This window comes from Lepisosteus oculatus, chromosome 3 (genome assembly GCF_040954835.1).
Source record: "Lepisosteus oculatus isolate fLepOcu1 chromosome 3, fLepOcu1.hap2, whole genome shotgun sequence".
Lineage (NCBI taxonomy): Eukaryota > Metazoa > Chordata > Actinopteri > Semionotiformes > Lepisosteidae > Lepisosteus > Lepisosteus oculatus.
Window position 1 is genome coordinate 11,860,045 of NC_090698.1, and position 20,685 is coordinate 11,880,729.

The following is a 20,685-nucleotide window of genomic DNA, read 5'->3' on the forward strand; positions in this document are numbered from 1 at the left end:
ATGTCAAGGAATATGTCCAGGCCTGCTCTATCTGCTCCCAAATGAAGTCTTCCTGGATGAGGGCAGCGGGCCTTCTTCAACCCTTACCCATCCCGGACCGTCCTTGGACCCACCTCTCAGTAGATTTTATTACTGACCTTCCACCCAGCCATGGACACACGACTATTATGGTAGTGGTAGACCGTTTTTCCAAATCTGCTCATTTTATTCCCCTACCATCTTTACCTACAGCTTGAGAACTAGCAGAATTGTTTGTACAGCATATCTTCCGACTGCATGGCATCCCTAAGGATATTGTTTCAGATAGGGGCCCTCAATTTGTCTCCCGATTTTGGAGGGCCTTCTGTAAGTCACTGGGCGCCTCAGTCTCACTTACCTCAGCTTATCACCCTCAGGCCAACGGGCAGACAGAACGCATGAATCAGGAACTGCTAACCTATTTACGGACTTATATCTCCTCTACCCATGATAATTGGGTGTCCTTGCTCCCATGGGCAGAGTATGCACACAATTCATTGTATACCACATCTACTGGCATGTCTCCCTTTAATTGTGCCTTAGATTATCAGCCTCCTCTTATCCCTGACTCCCATCCCAACACTGAGGTACCTTCGGTTCAGGACTACATCTCTAACCTGAAGACCTTCTGGAGGAAGGCCAAAGCCACCCTTCTTCGCACCTCAGCTCAGCAGAAGAAGGTGACTGATCGGCGCCATCGTATCCCACCCAGACTTCGATGTGGTCAGTTTGTTTGGTTATCTACTCGTAACCTTCTTCTTAAGCAACCTTCTGGCAAGCTTGCTCCCAGGTACATTGATCCTTTTCGTGTCCTCGCCCAGATTACCCCAGTAACTTACCGGCTGGCCTTGCCTCCTTCCCTTCGGATCCACCCTACTTTCCATGTTTCCCTCCTTAAACCCTTTCACAGATCCACCCTGTCTAAACCGCAACAAAAACCCCCACCGCCTCGAGTAATTGATGGACTCCCTGCTTACATGGTTAATAAAATCCTGGATTCCCGATGGTCTCGTGGATCCCTACAATATCTCGTCGATTGGGGAAGGCTACGGTCCGGAGGAGCCCTCGTGGGTTTCGGAGAAGGATATTCTGGACCCCAACCTCATCCAAGATTTCCACCTTAACTTCCCGGATCATCCCGCTAGGGCGTCAGGAGCCGCCCGTAGAGGGGGGGGGGGGTAATGTTACGATCCCTGCCTCCCGGACACGGAGGAGGCAGAAGTAGGCGTAGCCCCTATCCATCAGTTCACCTATCAGTTTTCCCATTCACCACCACACCCCCGTCTCATCCTACTTAAACACCTGTCCTTACCTACCTCGTTGCTCAGTATTGGTTTTCCTTTCGAGCTTCCTGGTTGCGCTACTTCTACTCTGTGTTCGTCTTGGCTTTCGGTTTGCGGTTTTTCCCTTTGGACTTCGGCTTTTCGGATCTCGGCTTGGATTGGTTACTTTCGCTCTGTTTCGGATCACTGGCTACCCCTGGATTATCGGATTGCTCTACTGACTACGACTTCGGATCACGCTTCGGCTTCGGTACTCGTTCCCTTTCGGATATCTGGCTTCCCCTGGACTCTCGGCTCGTTCCTACGATTACGGTTTGCTTTTGGATTACGGCTTGGCTTTGTTCGCTCCTGCAAGTGGGTTCACTCACTGGTTCGGTCCCTCTTACCGAACCCGTAACAGCCGTTTACTGTTACAAACAGTAACAACTGGTATATGAGTCTTGCCATCAAGTCACCGTGAATGCGCTCTGTTCAATTTTTAAAGAGTACACGAAAACCTATTACATGTTTCTGCAGCTTTACATCCAGAAAAACATACGTTTGGAAAGCCGTGTTATTTCTACTTGACAGAAACAGCGAAAATAAATAATACGTGTTTAACCTGGGGATGATGACACAGTGTTGTACATCATGTATACAAAAGACAGAACACATGCTCCTTTAGATTATTTTTTTCTTTATATTCTGCTGTTGTTAAAGTCAATGATACTTTGCACGGGGCAATACTATTGCATATACAGCATAAAGCAATTTACAGTATTAATATAGTTCGCAACACGTGTTTAATAATTTTCTTGTTTAAACAAGATACTATCTCCTATAAACGAGGTTTTTTTTTTCTGTGGCGCTAATAAGGTTTCGTATGTTATGGCAATAAAACCTGAATTTGATTTGAAACACAGTTAAGAAATATTAACACTTCTAAATTCCCAGTGCAGCATCAGAGACACCAAGAGGATTAATTCAATGTAAGGTGCATAGGTTTTCATAATGAGCTGATGAGATATTACAAGAGCTCAGCATGGAAGGAAATACCTACAACCTGTCCCAGCCGCACGTTAGTAGCAATAGTGATTTTTAGAACAAAGCAGTGGATAAAAAATGAAGGATGTTTCTGCCCTAATCTTCCACAACAGCCAAGTAACCTGTGGTCGGACTCAGTTTCACCATATCGGCATAGTCGATATGGTGACCAGCTGGTCCTTCTAGCCACAACCTGTTATACTCCAAAGCAAAGGTCTCCCATCCCAAAGCTGACCGCACCCAGGCTTCTGAAGTCTGACAAGATAAGGCTTCAGGGTGATACAGCCATTACACAACCTACTCACTTCTCCACCCTCCCTCAACAGAAATCAGAGCAGCTCGGTCCCTGACCACATTTCAGCAGTGTTCAAGGCTCTCTGGTTTAGATAGCACCTGTAATGCGCCCGTTTCCAACTCAGTCCTTCAATAACTCTTACACAGTGCTGCACAAATGATTTTAATTATCAAACTGGTAACGTGGCTTGCTAATCTTTTGCTGGTGACTGCAGATCTGCAATCCACACCAACGTCTCTGCTCTGTATCTCCCCCTTTCTATACACTGTTTTCTTCTTACTGTTTTATTTCATTTGTGTAAATGCATTATTCTTCAGGTTAGTGCGTAAATTTCATTTTCTGGTATTTTAGTCATTTAAACTTACTGTATTTGTGTCATTGTTCCTTCAACTAATATTCAGGTTTTTGTTTGTTTGCAGGTTGTGCGGGTTGGGTTTTTCACACAAAGTACACTGTTGTAGAGTAAAGTGCTGCCAGGAACAGTCTTGATATAAGACCAGTAAAGCTGGTAGAGGAGGGATGTACAATCCTGACCCTGGAAGTGAGCCCTGTGTTTTCAATGCGAAAAAAGCGACACTTTAAAGAGACCTTGAAAACCTACAGAAACTCCAGCCCTCCAGAACCAAGACTGGACAGCCCTGATGTAGAGATAAACACATAAATGCACAGTAAAATCTATAGGAAGCTGCAAACTTACTGAAGCACATCTTAAGAAGTGATCTGCCAGAGGTTCAAAAATTAAGATCTTTAATAAAGAAAGAATATTTAACAACCTAGAGGGTCAGTTTATCTGCAATTTCTTAAGCTCTCTTTAAATGCACATAACTTTCCACACTGTAGCTATTTCATTATAATTCTTTTATAATGAATCTGTTATTTTTCTAATCGCTTTATCTAGATCAGGGTTGCAGGGGAGCCAGATTTCTACCACAAGCCAATTAACTTACCAGTATGGAGTGTGGGAGGAAACTGCAGCACCCAGAGGAAACACAAGCAAACATAAGGAGACCATGCAAACTCCACACACACAGCACCCCAGATCCGGAATTAAACCCAGGGTCCCAGCGCTCTGAGGATGCAATGTTAACCACTGCACCACCCTGCCACACTAATAAGAGTTTTATCACGCACAAATCAGTCTTTTCAGAGCGAGGCAGAAGTGCTCATGAACGATGGGGAAAAAATCTGCTTAGTAAACGGAGAAAATCCCTTCTGTTCAGGACTTTTGAAAGACGTGATGTGTCAGGAGACAACTGAAGTGACAAAGGTCATCTTCAGCAGATAAGATTTCTACAACGCTGAAATAATGAGTTTTTTCAAAGAAACATTGTCAGCATCCGGTGTTCATAGGCTATTTTAGAGAGTAGAAGTCTGACTCTTGGTTAAAAATCTGATCATCAGTCAGCATCACCATTGGGCTGCAGTCTGTCTCTCAGTATTTTCAAAAGATTTCCTCAAATTCAGCAAGCTGTGGTCTGACCTTCTGCAACTTATTTTAATGAAACAATGTAGAATACGAGAAATAAACACTACTAGAGCTAATCAAAGTTTTCCTGTTCTTTGAAGTCAAAGCTAAGTCATCTCAGGTCATTTACAAGTCTTGTTATGTGTCAGTTACCTGCTCACAGTACTTGTGAGTTTCTCTGTATCTCCTGACATTCTCTTGCGAGACTTATTTTAGGGGTTTTGTGTAACTAATGTTTAGTCCGTTGTTACTGAAGCACATCTTGAGGAAGATTAGTGAAATGCATGCTCAGTGCAGGACTTGTTAGTGAAACATTAATCCATTTTCATTTTCTAAAGAGATGTACAGGGTTGTGGGGGAGCCAGAGCCTGTCTTGGTAACCAACACGCTGGATGTGACGCCAGCACACCACAGGGCAGACAGACACACTCACACCAGGGTCACCTTCTTCAGAAGCCAATTAACCTACTAGCATGTTTTTTGACTTTGGGAGGAAGCCAGCACACCTGGAGGAAACCTACATGAACACAGGAAAAACATAGCAACTCAGGTCCAGAAATGAACCCATTTCAACTGAACTGATTGGAGGCAGTCCTGAAAGTCCCCAATTAGAACAGGGTTCATACTGATTACAACTGTCACTCAGATTGTTAAGAACTGAAAGGATTTTCTTTAAAAAATAGGCCTCAAATTGAACATCAATTAGTCAATTAGCTTGTAATTAAGAGCTGAGCTGGAGCACAGCCCAGAAAAATTGAGAGTTGCCCAGGACCCAGACTGAGGTAACATATGATTTACTTATTTACTGTATTAATGTCAACAGGTAACACATATCTATACATTCTTTATAAAGGAGTTAAATATTATTGCTCAGTGCTATTGTGACTTTCACAGGGAATTACTACATGTCTTACAGATAAGTGTTCATCGTTGTTTCTGAGTTCACAGGGGAAAGGTAGCATCTAGCTGTTAGCCTTCTTTAGAGTGCGGTCCTATTTTCATTGCTATAAAAGCTCTTTTTCTTCATTATCTGTAAGACATACTGCCTTACATATCCTGTTTTTGAAAAAGCAAAAAAATACTGAGCTGTTGTGTTATCTGTTGTCTTTCTCCACATCCTTGATGGCTAGATTCTTCACACTTCCTATTCGTCTTTGAAATCTACTTCAAGCGGCAGAAATGAGACTTGGCAAGATACAAGTGTGTCCTGTTTTTTTAATGAAACATATTTATGTTGCCTGAAGGCATTAGCTCATATCTTTACAGACATCATTGTGCTTTTTACGAGTTGCTTCCTACTCATAAAAGTTACATTTGGTGTAAAAAAAGACTTTCCTAGAACATTAAGTCTAAAGGTCTGCCTGATAGCACTCTCTCCATCATGACCAGAGTCTTATAATTAATCAGGGGAATGCAAACTTCACACCTGGTAATGGCAAATGTAATCAGGCTTCATTCAAAATTGCTTTCATTAAAAAAAAAGATTGAATTTTAAAAAGTAAAGTACATCAAACGGGTTTCCTGCAGCAGGGTTCTGGACAGGAATCAAGTACATTATCTAAGGAATATTTTCTTTCACTGCAGTGCCACTAGATTGCTACTGAACGATCTCTAAAAGGATAATTGTTTATTACCTTGGAGAAAAAGAAAAGCCCATTTCGGGACTAGGGCAAAACATATAACCAACGTTATTTCAACAAAAGCATAAAGGCATAAGTAGAAAACTAACACTGGATTATGTATACTGTTGTGAGGCTGTCACACTTTAATCTTGCTGGAAAGAGAAAGACCCCAGATACACCACAACAGAAGTCTATAGTCTGTGGCCAATTGCACAAAAAAAAGTTAAACTTCCCCTTTTCATTTGGGTTTGTTGCTGAACGAAGTAACTAAGTCACTGAACACAATGAAAACCTGAGCCACAATCAAAAAACATATATTCTTGCCAAATGTTGTAAGCAGTCTGTCAAAATATGGGGTAAGATTGTGGAGGAGGTCTATTATGGGCCTGGGCTCCTGCAGATGTAATTGTTTTTTACAGATTTTCTGAGCTTCTAGCTCAACTTGAGCTGATGACTGAAGTTAACTGAGGTGGATCACAGATGGCTAATTGAGCCCAGGTGCTGCCCACTGCAATCAAAAGTCTATAAGGGTGGGGCTGCGATGTTTTTAAAAAATATATATTTTGGATGACTAAGGCGTGCTGGTACAGATTCAGTAAATATTCTGTAATTTTCTTGTGTTTATTGGTTGCTGGTTAGCAGTTAAGAGACCCAGAGTTTATTATAAAGTCAAGGGGAGCTAAGACCCCAGTATTAGGAATAGTATTCGCCCTTTGGTTAAAGAGATTCAAGTTTATCAGGGAGTGATCGGGATTCTGGAACTTTCTCTGGTATGTTGTCAGCACTTACAAAACCATCTATAACTAGAAGAGAAGGTCAAAAGAGCTTGGCTGTGGTGACCAGCCCACCCTATGTGTCACAGGAGCTTTAAATTGTCAGTTTGCACAGCCCTGAAAAACACGTTCAAGAGTTCCAATTTAGGAATTCTTCCAAGTAACTTATGCACTTGGAAGAAAAACAGAACACATTATATTTCTCCAGGAGAAGGGTTGCGGTGTGCAGCACTGTTACAGAGGCATGGTGGCAAATTCGACCCGGGCTAAGAGTGTTACAATTGGAATTGACAACAAATCCAAATCATGATCCCTCCTTGTGTTTCCTTCCTATTCTGGCACTTTGTACAGGGCTCCAACCCTCGATTGTAAGAGTTCCAAGAAACTCGATGAGGCATGAGATAGAAATCTAGATTACTGACTGCCAATTCTTCAGACATTGTTTTCCATGAAACACAGCCTTACTGGCGCAGCAGTGTAGGTTAAATACCCTCACCACAGAACTCGAACGTGGACATGCCAAAATTGGCAAAAATGGTCATTTGGGGGCAAAATATGTCTCTTGCACTGCATGCTGTTTTGAGGTGAACAGTGGAGACAAGATCGTTATGGACAAAACACCTGAAGATGATGTTTAATGGACACAAGTGCAGGGTACTACATGTAGATAAAAGGAAAATTATAGATATAAAATGGGAAACAAAGGTCTTCATGCTGACCCATTCACATCTGCCAGGCAATGTGGGGAAGCAATAGTGACAAACAAAATTCTAGGATACAGACTTAGAATTTAAATAAAGAATTTACATCTTGTTATTGTGCTAAAATACTATAACACATTAGTAAGCCCTCAGAATACTATGCACAATTTTGGTTACCACTTTATAGAAAAGTTATTGCTGCTCGGGAATCTGTCCTGGGAAGAACAGCCAGATACTATACATGATAGGGCTTACGAACATGTACTGAAAGAACTGAATATTTTAGTGTTGAACTGTGACTACAGTGGGCCTTGAACAAACATGCAATATCCTGAAAAGTAACGAGAGTCAACCCTGAGGATTGCTTTCACATGAAGAGTGAAACGTGAACCACAGGAAACAAGTGGAAGCTATGTGGATTTGCTGAAAACTGTGAAGCTGTGTGTGCATTTAAACCCAAGAACAGGAGCCACTACTTTTCCACATAGAGTTGTGGGAGTGTGGTACAATCTACCCAACTGTGTTGTTGAAGCAGATGTTTTCAAGAAACAGCAGGAAGAGATCCTGGGATCGATTAACTATTAACTAACAACTGGGCTACTTGGGTTGGATTGGCTTGTATCTAACTGCTGTTTCAGAAAATGGAGCATTTAAGTTAATTCATGATGATCAGTTCGATTTTCATAGGCAAGTAGGATGACAGGTCAGTTAGCAAGAAAATGGGAACCAGTTGATGACATGAGCTGCCCCACATGAAAAGCACAATTTTTACTTTTAGCTAGAAAAGGCAGAACTCAGTAGGTTGAGCCCACTACCCACATGAGTGAGGAGTGATTTCAGCATGGAGCCTACAGTATGTCAGACATCACTGCAGATTGGCTCAGTGTGGGCTGTGTGTTGTGCCAAAGGGCAGGGCTGTCTTGCCCTCAATGAAATAATTTAGTAATTCCAGTCTCTCCCTGGAGAAAGCAAAACCAACCACACACTTCACTCAATTCATAGGTAGCCAATCAGATTACAGCTGCAAAGGACTTGATTAGACAGGGAGGGTGCTATCTGACTTGACTAACATGACTAGCAACTGTATTAGGACACAGGCCTCATTCTATTGGCCAATCAAAAGCAATTCCATTTGGTCAGAGTCTGCCCAGTCCATTTTGTAAGTCCTTTACCTCTCTTTTATAGGAACCTTCATACTAATTAGTTTAGCAGATCCCTCCATTTTCTAACTGCTTCTTCCTATTCAGGGATCCCAGCAACACACACACCAGGGCCAATTTTCCTAGGAGACAATTTACCTACAGTACCAGTATGTTGTTGGACTGGGGGAGGAAACCACATGTGACCACCACGGTTCCGCGGAGGCTCGTGCCCTCGCCGCTCCACCCTGCCGGTTCGTCTCTCACTACCTGGGCGGGAACCCGGGACCCAGCCGGCCGAGCTAAAGAAGACCTCCGCCAGCCCGGGCGGCTGAGTTCCCCGTTACGTGCATGGAGGGCGGTGACATCACCGTGCTGCAAGCAGCTCCGCTACACAGAGCACCTGGACAAAACCCACACGAACATGGGGAGACCGTGCACACACTACGCAGACAGCACCAAAAGTCTGGAATTGAATGCAAGGCTCACTGTGCCACCTTTCAGCCCTCCATGTTATTTATGATATTTATGATCATAAACATTAGCACAAAAATATTTTGCTGTTCTCCCTTGATACCGAAAAGGTGTTTGGTTGCAGTGAATGGTTAGATGTGGAAGTATTTGGATTTGGTCTATGGTGCAAGTTTGATATATCAATTCATCTATACTGACTCCCTCTTTGGAGCTGCTGTCTCAAGTTTAATAATAATCATCATCATCATCGTTCTTACACTTATATACTGCTTTTCTGGACTATTCACTCAAAGCTCTTTGTGTGAACACATGTCCTCTTGTTCTTTCATAATTTGTGATTTCAGTTCCTTATTGTTTTAACTTGCCGACAGAACTAATTGGGCACCATCAATGCTCATGACACTCAATTTAGATGTAAAGGTAGATGGAATCAACAATTCCAGATGATTTAAAATTTTCTTGGTTTCTTCTTTCACTGCAGTTTATAAAGTTAATTACATCCCCATCTTTAATCAGATTTAATGTGATTAGCAATGACGGTTTCCTTACTACAGTATATGTCCTGGCAATGCAAAACAGTTACAACAGAAGACAAATGTTTTACTGTGATTAAACATTTTGTTCCCTGTTACCTTTATCCCTTTACCTTGATATTTTTAAGGGAAGCCAATTTTGATTTTCTGAATTCCAAACAGAACAAACATAATAAATGTTCTTGTATTCCTTTGACAATGGACAAAGTATCTCTTAGCACTTTTTATGATCTGAAAAAACCCATGGCCCAAATCATTTAAGCCATTTCCTATTTGGAATGACAATCATTTATTAATGGTATGTTAATCTTTATTTATCCTCCTTAAATGGATAATAGTATATTTACTTTAAATATATTTTCACATGTAAAGGGCTTGCATGAACTCAACAAAAACTTCCCCGTCCCTTGTAATCCCTGTTTTTTAAACTTAAGACAGAGCTGTCCTGAATACCTATGTACTCACATGGTATTTAATATGTGATCCCCCCTGACAAAATCATCAATTATAAGATGTGGCTCAAGAAGGTGACCATAAATGAACTATTATCTCAAAACCTGTTGAGAGTAGTATGTAATACTCTACAAGTTCCAAAAAGGGTGTGATCTATTAAAGTAGGGGTGGCACCATGGCCAGTGGTCAGCATTGCTGCCTCCCACCACTGTCTGTGTGGAGCTTGCATGTTCTATCTGTGTTTGCATGGGTTTCCACTGAGTGCTCCTGTTTTCATCTGACAGTACAAAGACACACTGGCAGGTTTATTGGCTTCTGGCAAATTTGGCCCTGGCATAAGTGTTTGAGCGTGTGTTTGTCTGTGTGCCCTACTTAGACTGGTGTGCCATACAGGGTGTATCCTACCTTGTGCCCGTTGCTTGCCAGGATAGTCTCCAGCTCTCCCGCGACACTGTACTGGATGATGCAGTTAGAAAATGGATGGATGGAAATGTGACAGCCACTCAGCTCTGATGACCATCTGCACATCCAGATCTCTAATGGCTGAGTTCCTGGCTATTTTTAAACCGTGTGCTCCAACTTGTGAGGTGAGAGAGACGAAGGCACAGATATTGCACACCAGGGTTGGGCAACAGAGCCACAGTCAGAGAAACTGAACTGACAGTGCATCAAGAGACAACACGCCACAGAAAATTTAGTTTTGTTTTTCTTCTGTTTGAATCACAAGAATAACATTGTAGCCATTGTTAGCTTCCAAAACTCCCTCCTGTCTGTTAATTGATTTTAAACTTGTACCAGAAAATATTTGCCTTCCTTACATACTTCATAGAATTATTTGACTATTTTTTATGGGACTCTCAAATCCACTATGTCAAGGGTTTGACTTTCTGAAGGAAGTTTTAAATTTGGATTTCTGTGCCATGTGCTACAGGAACACAATGACTCCGAGCAAGTCGAGCAGCTTATCCTAGTCAAGTACTGATGTTGGCATGGAGTTTAGAGTGAACAGTGTGACAGGGACTCAGGGAATGTATTTCAATATGGGGGATGCACATTTGTATATAAATCACTTATAACCTGTAAGACAGGAAGATACAATTAACAGTGTTTATAACCTGGTAATAAGTGACTCTTCCTCTTGATTAATTTCTGTAACACCTGCTGGATAAGAGCTTTTCAGGACCAGAGTTAGAGAGTCCTGACTTAAGGAAACTCAGTTTTTTGAGAAAAAAAATGCCTGTTGTATGTCTTGGAAAAGATAAGTCATGAATTACTATTTCTAAGACATAACATCTATCCATCTTCTTACCCCTTCTTCCAATTCAGGAGCGTGGGGGAGCCCGAGTCTATCCCGGCTACAAACTCACACCAGGGCCAATTTTCCTAGAATGCAATTTGCCAACCAGTATGTTGTTGGACTGTGGGAGGAAACCAGAGCACCAGAGCACCTGAACGGGAAAAATAAGCACAAAATGGGAAGGGACACCAGTCCATCACATGGCATGAACACAAACACTCACACACTCACACCAGGGCCAATGTTTCCAGAAGCCAATTAACCTACCAACACATATTTGGATTGTAGAAGGAAACCCACTCAAACATGGGGGGAACATACAAACTCCACACAGATACCACCCCAGGTCAGTAATTGAACCCAGGACCCCAGCGCAGTGAGTCAGCAAAGCTAACCACTGTGCCACACCCTAACACAGCTCATTTCTGTGAAATCTCACTTTAGATGTGATCCTAGGAAGATTTGCAAAAGAAGAGAAGGTTCTGGCTCCAGATTAATCACATTCTTCTCTTGACTTGTTACATGGGACTTCTCAATTGCTAAAGACTTGGACTCAGGTGCAGTGAATATCAATCAAGAATTACATAATTTGTTCAACTAACTCCTTAAGTACCAAGAGTTTGAAGCACTGGACTGGACCAGTTTTTTTGAGTTTTGTTTTGTTGGTTTTTCCTTAATGTATAATGAGAATCTTCTACGACAATTTATGTTTTGCCATGGGTTAACTGAAGAAAATTTTAACCATGACACGTCTTTATGTGTAAAATTCCCACTTTTTCATTCACCCTGAGTTGAGCTATCTTGTTATTCCTTTAATTGAATTCCATATTCTTATCTGAATTCAAAACAAAGGAGCCCAGAAACTGAGGACTGAAGTTGTCCCCTCATATCTTGTACAACAAATGTATATTCTGTATCTGAACACCTAACCCACATCGCCTGATAGCATCAAACAGGCAGACAGGTCCATTCTCACAGACCTACTTGTGACTTCAAAAGCAAGCACAGCACAATCTGACAACAAGGAGGGCTGAGACAAAAATCACACTTACTTCTTCAGCTGAATCTAAATCTAAACACTTGCATGCTGTCCTCAACAGTGCAATCTTGTAATCGGGATTGAAAAATAATGCAAATGGCATGTGTTCACAGATTGAGAATGCTAGCAACACAGGACCAAAAGACCAGAGCAGTGGTGAGCCAGAAACTGGTTATTGTGCCGATGGCCAGGTCCCAGATTTGCAATGAATTTGTAATGGTTTCAGTAATTGTGGGACAAGTGAGCTTTCTTTCACTGGTCTGCTTGATAGGAGCATTTTGATTTCAATACAATTTTAGCCCCTTCAAATCTGAGTTCACTGCCCTCTGTGCTGTGCTCTTCCTGGAGTATATCGTACAGCCAACTCAATGGTTACACAATCCATCCTGCTTAACACTTTGTACCACTGACAAATTCTTAAAGCTGTTGACATCTTCAGATCTGTGGCGTGTCAAGGCTGTGCCCACATATCAGCTGTGGCACACAGCTGTATCTTGGAAATTAATTTCTGGCTCAGTGCATACCCTATCCACTGTCACAAGAGATGGAGTAGATCATTTTTTATTGGACTAGAAATCTGCACAGATGTAAACAAAGAACAAGGTTTGTGTTATGTTATGGACTTCAGATCAAACCAAGCTTTTCCTGTATTCTGGGTGAAGAAGAGTATTTTACATCAAGATTAAGAAAGGTGTAGATTCACCCATGAGCTGATCTGTTGGCAGGTACACTACACAAGAAGCAGAGATGCAGAATATCCAGTTAATTTGGCATTACTCTAAGAGTCTTAGAGAGGATGACTAGGATGTTTCTGGGTGGTGTTTATTATTACTATAATAATAATAATAATAATAATAATAATAATAATAATAATAATAATAAACTTTATTTATATAGCACCTTTAAAGGTGGCTTCTCAAAGCGCTTTACAGGATGAGTATAAGTGGTGGTCTATGACCAAATCTTTACACACATTTTCAGATAGGACAATACGTCATTTTTAGTAGTAGGGCGGTTCATCAAAATAACGATAACAAATCTGTAGTGCACTGTACTACAGAGAATGCATTTTTAGAGAAATGTAAACTGCAGAAACAAACTTTATGTATATACAACATTAGTCATATTTCACAATTCCGTGGTTCAGATAAGATCAACATTTTGCGGAATCATTTGTTTCTGAATAGGATGGCAGTGTGGAAATGCATGTATTAAAAACTGCCTAGAGCAAAGATCACTACCATAAATTGCTCAAAGTGAGCACCATCGCAAAGGGTTCGGAACTCAGCTGTGTTCACATTTTATCTTTAATAGGAAGTCATTTAGCAAGTCTTAACTCGCATTAACATACGGTAACTTTCTTGCATTTTAGTATAGTGCAATGCGTAAGGAAAGCGTTACGGAAGTGCCCCTGCAATTTAAAGATAGGCAAATAAAAATACATCCTATCAAGTATTCCAGTCAGTACTTTATTTATTGCACAGTACTGCACAAAAAAGGGACTGCCCTTTAATGAACTATGGCCAGTTCAAACAACATCATCGTTAGGCTGTGCCGTATAGTGGGAAATTTTGCAATCAGCAAACAATGGACGTAGTGAAATACGTTTGATTAAAATGATAGGCTTGAGCAGTTAACCATTACTCTGAATTTAAATAGTTCCGGTGGGTAGCTGCGTCAGCATGCGTAAGTTGCAAAGGAACAAGTAATAGGTTCATTCCATGCTGAAAAAAGAAGAAAGAAAACACAACGTTTCGGCCGTGGAGCCTTCTTCAGGTGTCAACTTCTCCACACCTGAAGAAGGCTCCACGGCCGAAACGTTGTGTTTCCTTACTTCTTTTTTTCAGCAAGGAATAAACCTATTACTTGTTCCTCTAAATTTAAATGTCTGCTAACTCTAACTTTCATACAAGGGCGTCTCCAAAGTCGCTGTCCAAACCAGAGTTGTCTCTGCAGTCAACACAACAATCTCTGTAGCGAACACTACGAACAAGGCACATTTTAAAATTATCTTACCTCTACAACTGCATATCAGAAGTTAAGCGAACGAATTTGTCTTCGGCTCAGAAATTCCACCCGTGCTTGTTTTAGCTAAGGAAAAAAAATGTATAGATATTTGAGCAAACACATATGCATCAGTCGATTTGCAAACGAATATACATAAACGTTTTTGCTCCAAATCACAAATTTGCTATTGCTTTTCCAGTTCAAGGTCTAAATACTTTTAAAAGGTGACAAAATAAGCACCAGGTATTACAAGTTAATGTTTTCACGTAAAAAATATTTTCACTGACCCTGGCGTTTCAACACAGTTTTCGAAAATGTTGTTCTTAATAAAAATATATTTAATGTCCAATTGCTCTTTAATGACGCTCCCTCCTGATCAAGCGCACACATTCAAAAATACACACATTCACAAATACGCTGTTCCTCCGGAGTTCGTGGCTGCCGGTAAGTTACACGGTGTGCTAAGGTAAGCGTCTCTCCTGTCGGGGTGAAAAGCAGGGGGAGATCTCTAAGGGTGTCGCTTCGCGGAGCAGCCCATCTCCCTGACGCTCCTATGGTCGCTGTGGGGAGGAAAAGACGTTTCTCTTTTTAAAACGCCGCTGTCGATGCCAGACAAACGAGATGTTTTCGCCCAGAGTTAAGAAACCACAAACAGAATCACAGATAGCTCTTTAATTTGCTAAGGTTTTTCGTCCACTTTTTTTTCTGGAGGCTGAAGCGACAGAGCTATCATCGTAGGAAAAAGCGCCAGAAACTAAGCAAGTGTTCACACGAAATCTTCAAATATATTGTATTTTATGTCAGACATGGGCGTTGCGTAACAGGCTGCCTTTCCGAATTGTAGAGGATTTTTTCTGCTTTGTAAAGTTCAAACGATATCGTTTTTCTCTTATTGTTCGCTATTGAAAACGAAGCTTTCTCTCTGTTGTTTCTGCTCTCTTAGGTGTCCAGTGCTATTTTAAAAGTCACTCTCAGCTTTTGTCCAGTACTGTGCGGGGCGAGTCCTCTCAATCCCACTGTTATCCAGGCTGCGCCTCTTCAAAGCAATGCCTTTTAAATTTTAGATACGAAAACCAAACAAGCAAAAATCTTTTTTATGTTAAGGGTGACTCCTCCAGTCCGTTAGCTATGTTTAAACTGGGCTTTATCGCACGGCTTAAATTCAGTATCGCTGTGCTTTATTACACTAAAATGGTTTCCAGCAACATTCACAAAGTTGTGTTGTTACATTCAGACCTGCTTTTAGTACAATATGAACCTGAAGAGTAAACCAATATGTCTCCTGGTCCGCAGGGCACTTGGTGTTTTGCATTTATCAAAGCTATCTTGCTTCACTTAGAAGCACAGCTACCGAAGTGAGAGTAATCATTAATATCCTGTTTGCAGAAACTGACAAGAGACAGGGTGTAACTTGAAATTTCTCTTCAGACTAAATCCAGCTGCACTTATCCATTCCTGGGCTTGCACTGCACAGCCCATGATAAGAAACAGTGCTAGAAAATTAAACTAATTTACAGATTGGATTACTTGACTCTTCTGTTCAACTCATGATTTTTGCTTCTTCCAAAGATTAGAAGCTAGTAAAAAGCTTGTTTTCAGCATTGCTTGTTTCTCTGGGCATGAATTTTTAAAAGAAATCTTTCAAATGTTATATTCCATCCAGCCATTCACCCAGACATAGACACGCACACACTCACATTAACCTGCCAATATGTCTTTGGACTATGGGAGGAAACCAGAGCACTTGAAGGAAATGCACATACTTTTACACATACAAATTTGCTGTATGCACCACTGAAGCTTATGCAATGTGTTCAAACTGTTGTTACCAGGACACCTCTGAGTTCTTTTGCTGCACAGCCCCAAATCCAGTGCCAAACATGTTGTTTCTCAAGACTAGTCCTGAATGGCTGAGCGTCTTGAGTATTCTTCACAAGCTTGAGGTGTAATGTTAACGCACCAGGTTAGTGATATGTCCTAGTACTGTTGCACATGGGACTGAGTTTAAAGTTAGTTTTCCTTTTCTACTTAAAAAAAGCCTCTTTATCTCTCTATCTTATTGGGCATTCTGCTGCGATCTCACCCTCTGCGTGTTCTTGACACTTTCTAATTATTAATCACAATTGTTTTTGTATAGAAGGAAAGAGGGCACATGTTTCCTGAAAGTGCTGTGTACCCATTTTTAAGAGTGATGCCTCCACTTTTAGTGTTCCACATTACATAAAATGACAATTTTCTATATTGTAACGTGTATCCGCTAACATTTTAGAATGCTTACAAAAAGAGCAAAGAGGATTTTATTGCTTTTTTTGAGTATTCATGCGACTGGAATGTGCATTCTCTTCCTTTTCAATCGTTACCATAATGGAAAAGAAGGCCATTAGACCCATTTAAAGCAAACCTGTTCTGGTTCCCTTGTTAAACCAATATTAAAGAATACCAGTGCAAACCCGCAGCTGTAAATTAATCCATAAAATGTACTTATTTAGGAAAGTTATAAAGAGGCTTTTTTTAAAGCAGGTGTTTTTATGATTTCCTTTTTTCTCAGAAAAAAACGTATTAGTTATTACAAGCACATTTATCTTAGAATCATTTATAATGTACTCTTGTTGCTTTGAAACCTTCTTTCCTGACACATCTCATGTTTTTAATGAACCACAAAAACTCACAATCAGATAGCGTCTAAATAAACACCTGCTCCACTCTCTTTCATTTCAGCACGCCTAAATTTAGGTTAATCTCTAGTACCAGTAAAAAGTCAGAATTGGTAAGAATGAGAGAGGGGCATCAGGTTGGCTGGAAAATTTAGGGACCTTTGTCCAATTATCCACCTCTGCTTGGGAAATCCCAGTCCCAATCAAGGCACTCAAAAAAAATCCTTTACTGGTTTGTGAGGTAGTAAGAAGTGGCTTTGAGAGAAAGCCACCACGTTGGCTCATAATTCATGCCCAGCTGTGGTCTTGAGCCAATATGGCCACCTGTTGACTTGGGCGAAACTGCAGACTGAAGAGTGGCCCTCAGTTAATTGCGAGGGAGTGAAATCTGTCAGGATAGGCTGTGCGTGGAATGGGGCAGAATCTCCCACCTCTCTGGGCTACTGAAATGTTTTATAAGAACTCTTATAAAATCAATTTTATGAAAAGTGCAGGTCCAGATAATGTGTGTGGTAGGGTCCTACAATCTTGTGCAGATCAGCTTTGCAATATTTAGTTTTCTCTTCCAGATGTCCCTTAACTTACAGATCATTCCCTCTCTGTGGAAGAAATCCATCATTATTCCTATTCCTAAAACTGCCAAGCCTAGTGGCCTTAACAGCTACAGGCCCGCAGCCCTCACATATCTCCCAATGAAAACTCTTGAGAGAATAGTGAAGCAACACATCACAAAGATCACACAAGCCCTCATTGGCCCCCTGCAGTTTGCAAACAGGGAAAGGAGGGGAGTAGACGATGCAATACACACATTGTTAAATCTGGTCTATCAACATTTGAACCAACCAGGGACGTTTGTAAGGATTGTATTTGCTGACTTCTCCTCTGCTTTCAACACAATACAACCACTGTTGCTTGCAAAGAAACTCTCAAAGCACTTCAGTCTGAATGAGAACTTAATAAGGTGGGTGCTAGACTTGCTAACTAACAGCTCTCAACAGGTCAAATTGGGGAAGTGGTTATCTGACTTTGCAACACATCAATTGGATCACCACAGGGCTGTGTCTTGTCCCCTCTGCTGTACATTTTGTACACCAATGATTGCATATCCAAACTGACAGATAGGCATCTCATTAAGTTTGCTGATGACACAGCCCTGGTCAGTTTATTAAAGGACACAGAATACCATCATAGGCCCATTCTAAATGATTTTACAAACTGGTGCAACGAGTTCTCCCTAAAGTTAAATGTTTCAAAAACAAAGGAACTGGTTATTGATTTTAGGAAAAATACCACACCCCCTCAACCCACTACAATTGATGGTCAGCCTGTTGAAATTGTCGATGACTATAAGTACTTGGGACTAGTCATTGACAAAACCTAAAATGGGACAAATATTGTAAATACTATCTATAAAAAAGGCCAACAGAGGCTCTTCTTTCTTAGAAAACTCAGGTACTTTAAGGTAGATAAAACTATTCTTACACTTTTCTACAAATCATTCATTGGAAGTGTCTTAACATACTGCTTCACTTGTTGGTTTGGCAACATAAGTACCGGTAATTGTAACAGGCTGGGTAAATTAGTGAATATAAGTGGCAAAATAATTGGGAATAATCAAATCAGCTTAAGCATCCTTTACAAAACCCTCTAAGAAAGCCAAAAGCATCAGGGAGTGTGTGTCTCACCCCCTCCATTGCGAATTCACACTTCTCTCATCTGGGAGATGCCTCTGTGCCCTCAGGTGTAAAACCAACAGACTCAGGAAATCTTTCATTCCCACTGCAATTACACTCTTAAACAATACAAAGTAACTACCTTGTCTCTTGTAAGTTTTCTCCTGTAACACTTCTGTTGTCACGATTGTAATCCCTCCTCTTAAGGGCACTCCGGCTCTTTCACATTTTAGTTGATTATGTGCAGCTGCCTCCAATCCTGCCCCTGCTTATTTAAGGCGGGGGCTCTCGTTACTCCCGGAAGATGGACGCCCGAAGGCCCACGGCTTGAGGGCACAGGCCTCCTATGGCTCCAGCTCAGTCCGGGGCTCAGAGCGCCTGTCCCCGTCATCCCATCTTTACTCCTTCTCCCTGCACCGGATCCCATTCCAGTTTTTAACTGTGTCTCATTTGGATTTCCCGGTTTTGGACTCTTGGACTTCACCCTGGATATCCCCCCTGGACTCCCTCAGACTTGTTTGCCATGGTGACGCCACCCCGAGCACCAGTTCACCGTCGTCATGCCCCCCTGTTCGTCAGCCTGCCCAGTTCCTCGTCCTCCGGATTCTGCCGTCTGCATAGGGTCCTGATCTACACATCCCTGGCATCTGTATTCTCTTCCCTTTTGATGATGTGTATTGTCATTGAGTTGTGTTTGACTGTGCCGTAAAACACATTTCTCCTAGGACACAATAAAGTTTGAATTGAATACTCGCCGCTTGGGAGGACAGTGAGTGAGATCTTCAGAGAGGAGTTCTCTCTAGGGACTGATTGGTTTGGTTTGCAGGCTTGTGGGACTCACTGAGCTAGAGAGGCATGAGAAAATACAGCTTAAGCTGCTCTGAGGGACGTCACAGGTGCACACACTCACACATACCTATAATAAATATTATAATAATAAACTTGATTTGATATAGCGCCTTTAAAGGTGGCTTCTCAAAGTGTTTTACAGGAAAAAAAAACATTAACAACAACTAATAAAAAAGCACCATTTCAGTGAGAGGGGTGAGCCTGTTTAGTTGAGCAAAGCAGATGTGAATTAATTTTTCGAGCCTTGATACAATTCACAACAGAGTCTAACAGATATTAAATCGTCAGGCATTTTCTTGACGACAAAGGTCTCGCGGTGGATGTTGTAATGCGTACATTAATTTCTGGAGCAACCTCTCTAATTCGTGCAATTACACCGTTATGTCGGCTTGTCATTGCTCTAGCACCGTCTGTACAAACTCAGACGCATTTTATCCAGTCGAGGCCATTCTCTTCGATAAATTCATTCAGAAGCTGAAATATGTGCTCTCCTGTAGTTCCTGTTGGTAGCGGTTTACAGAACAGAAAGTCTTCATGGGACATGCCCTCAAACTCGTATCTATGTAAACGAGCAAATTGGCCAAATCGACTACAGACTCATCTAATTGCAGTGAAAAACATCTGCTCATCTTAACGCGCTCTATCAGTGTACTTTTGATATAATCCTTAATTTCAATAATTCTATGAATGACTGTGTCTTTCAGGGGGAGGGGGGCAGCAGGTCGAGCTGTTTAGCAGCTTTTTCTCTACACGTAATACGTGTCAGCTGTTTTGCCAACGGTAAATAAGGTTCTTCAAAAATAGTGTAGCTTACCTGCTTTAGCAATACGCAAGCTTGCATTTTTCCACGTTTCTGTTTTTATTTCCGTATTTATTTAAAGTTTTTATTTCATGCGCATGGGAGCGAAACACAGAGACGCTCGGTGTATTTTTCTCAAATTAGAACAGTTCTTTAATATTTTTCTGTTATCACACTTTCATTTGCTCACAAGATTACCTGCGTTCGTAGCATGCATTTCTATGCATTCCTGTGTTTACAACGTTGCATTGTTCCAAAATCACGCACATTATCCTTTCTCCCTATTTGCTGGAGATACAGTAGCTTTTTTTAAATACAATTGGTCACTTGCATCCGTAGCACGCATTCCTATAGAGTGGTATAGATTTACAGAGTATCTCTTGTGTCCACTGAAGTATTAGCGCGCACTGTATCGTAGTATGTAGGCTGCGTATTCGACACGTATTAAAATACAAAATATGAAAACCAGTCCCGATTTTTCAGCGCACACGACACAGTTCCAGGGTCATTTGGCGTACCACTTGGCGGCACTCCACGTACCACTGCCGGTGCGCGTACCACAGTTTGAGAACCACTGCAAATTAAAGG

The 20,685-nt window shown here is 41.3% G+C and overlaps 1 protein-coding gene and 1 long non-coding RNA gene across 10 annotated transcripts in view; one reads left to right on the plus strand and one right to left on the minus strand.

The window, feature by feature from the left end:
• LOC102693478 (prostaglandin D2 receptor 2-like) overlaps positions 1 to 20,685 on the minus strand; it is a 65,137-nt gene that overhangs the window by 14,810 nt on the left and 29,642 nt on the right. For 2 of the 5 annotated variants that reach the window (XR_011188877.1, XM_069186821.1), the window contains exons 3-4: positions 14,527 to 14,682; positions 14,132 to 14,206 (exon numbers count right to left, since the gene is read on the minus strand). The gene's annotated coding sequence lies outside the window, so the exon portion shown is untranslated. Of the gene's footprint in view, positions 1 to 14,131; positions 14,207 to 14,409; positions 14,500 to 14,526; positions 15,221 to 20,685 lie in introns of those variants that run through there. The other 3 variants (XM_015340391.2, XM_015340393.2, XM_015340392.2) reach the window with 3 other exon arrangements.
• On the plus strand, positions 14,495 to 19,202 carry LOC107076553 (uncharacterized). 5 transcript variants are annotated; one of them, XR_011188878.1, is made up of 3 exons: positions 14,495 to 14,566; positions 15,955 to 16,085; positions 18,657 to 19,202. It is a non-coding gene; the product is annotated as an uncharacterized lncRNA (long non-coding RNA). The 5 variants fall into 5 exon arrangements; XR_001477766.2 differs by having other exon boundaries at positions 18,683 to 19,202; XR_001477765.2 differs by having other exon boundaries at positions 18,728 to 19,202.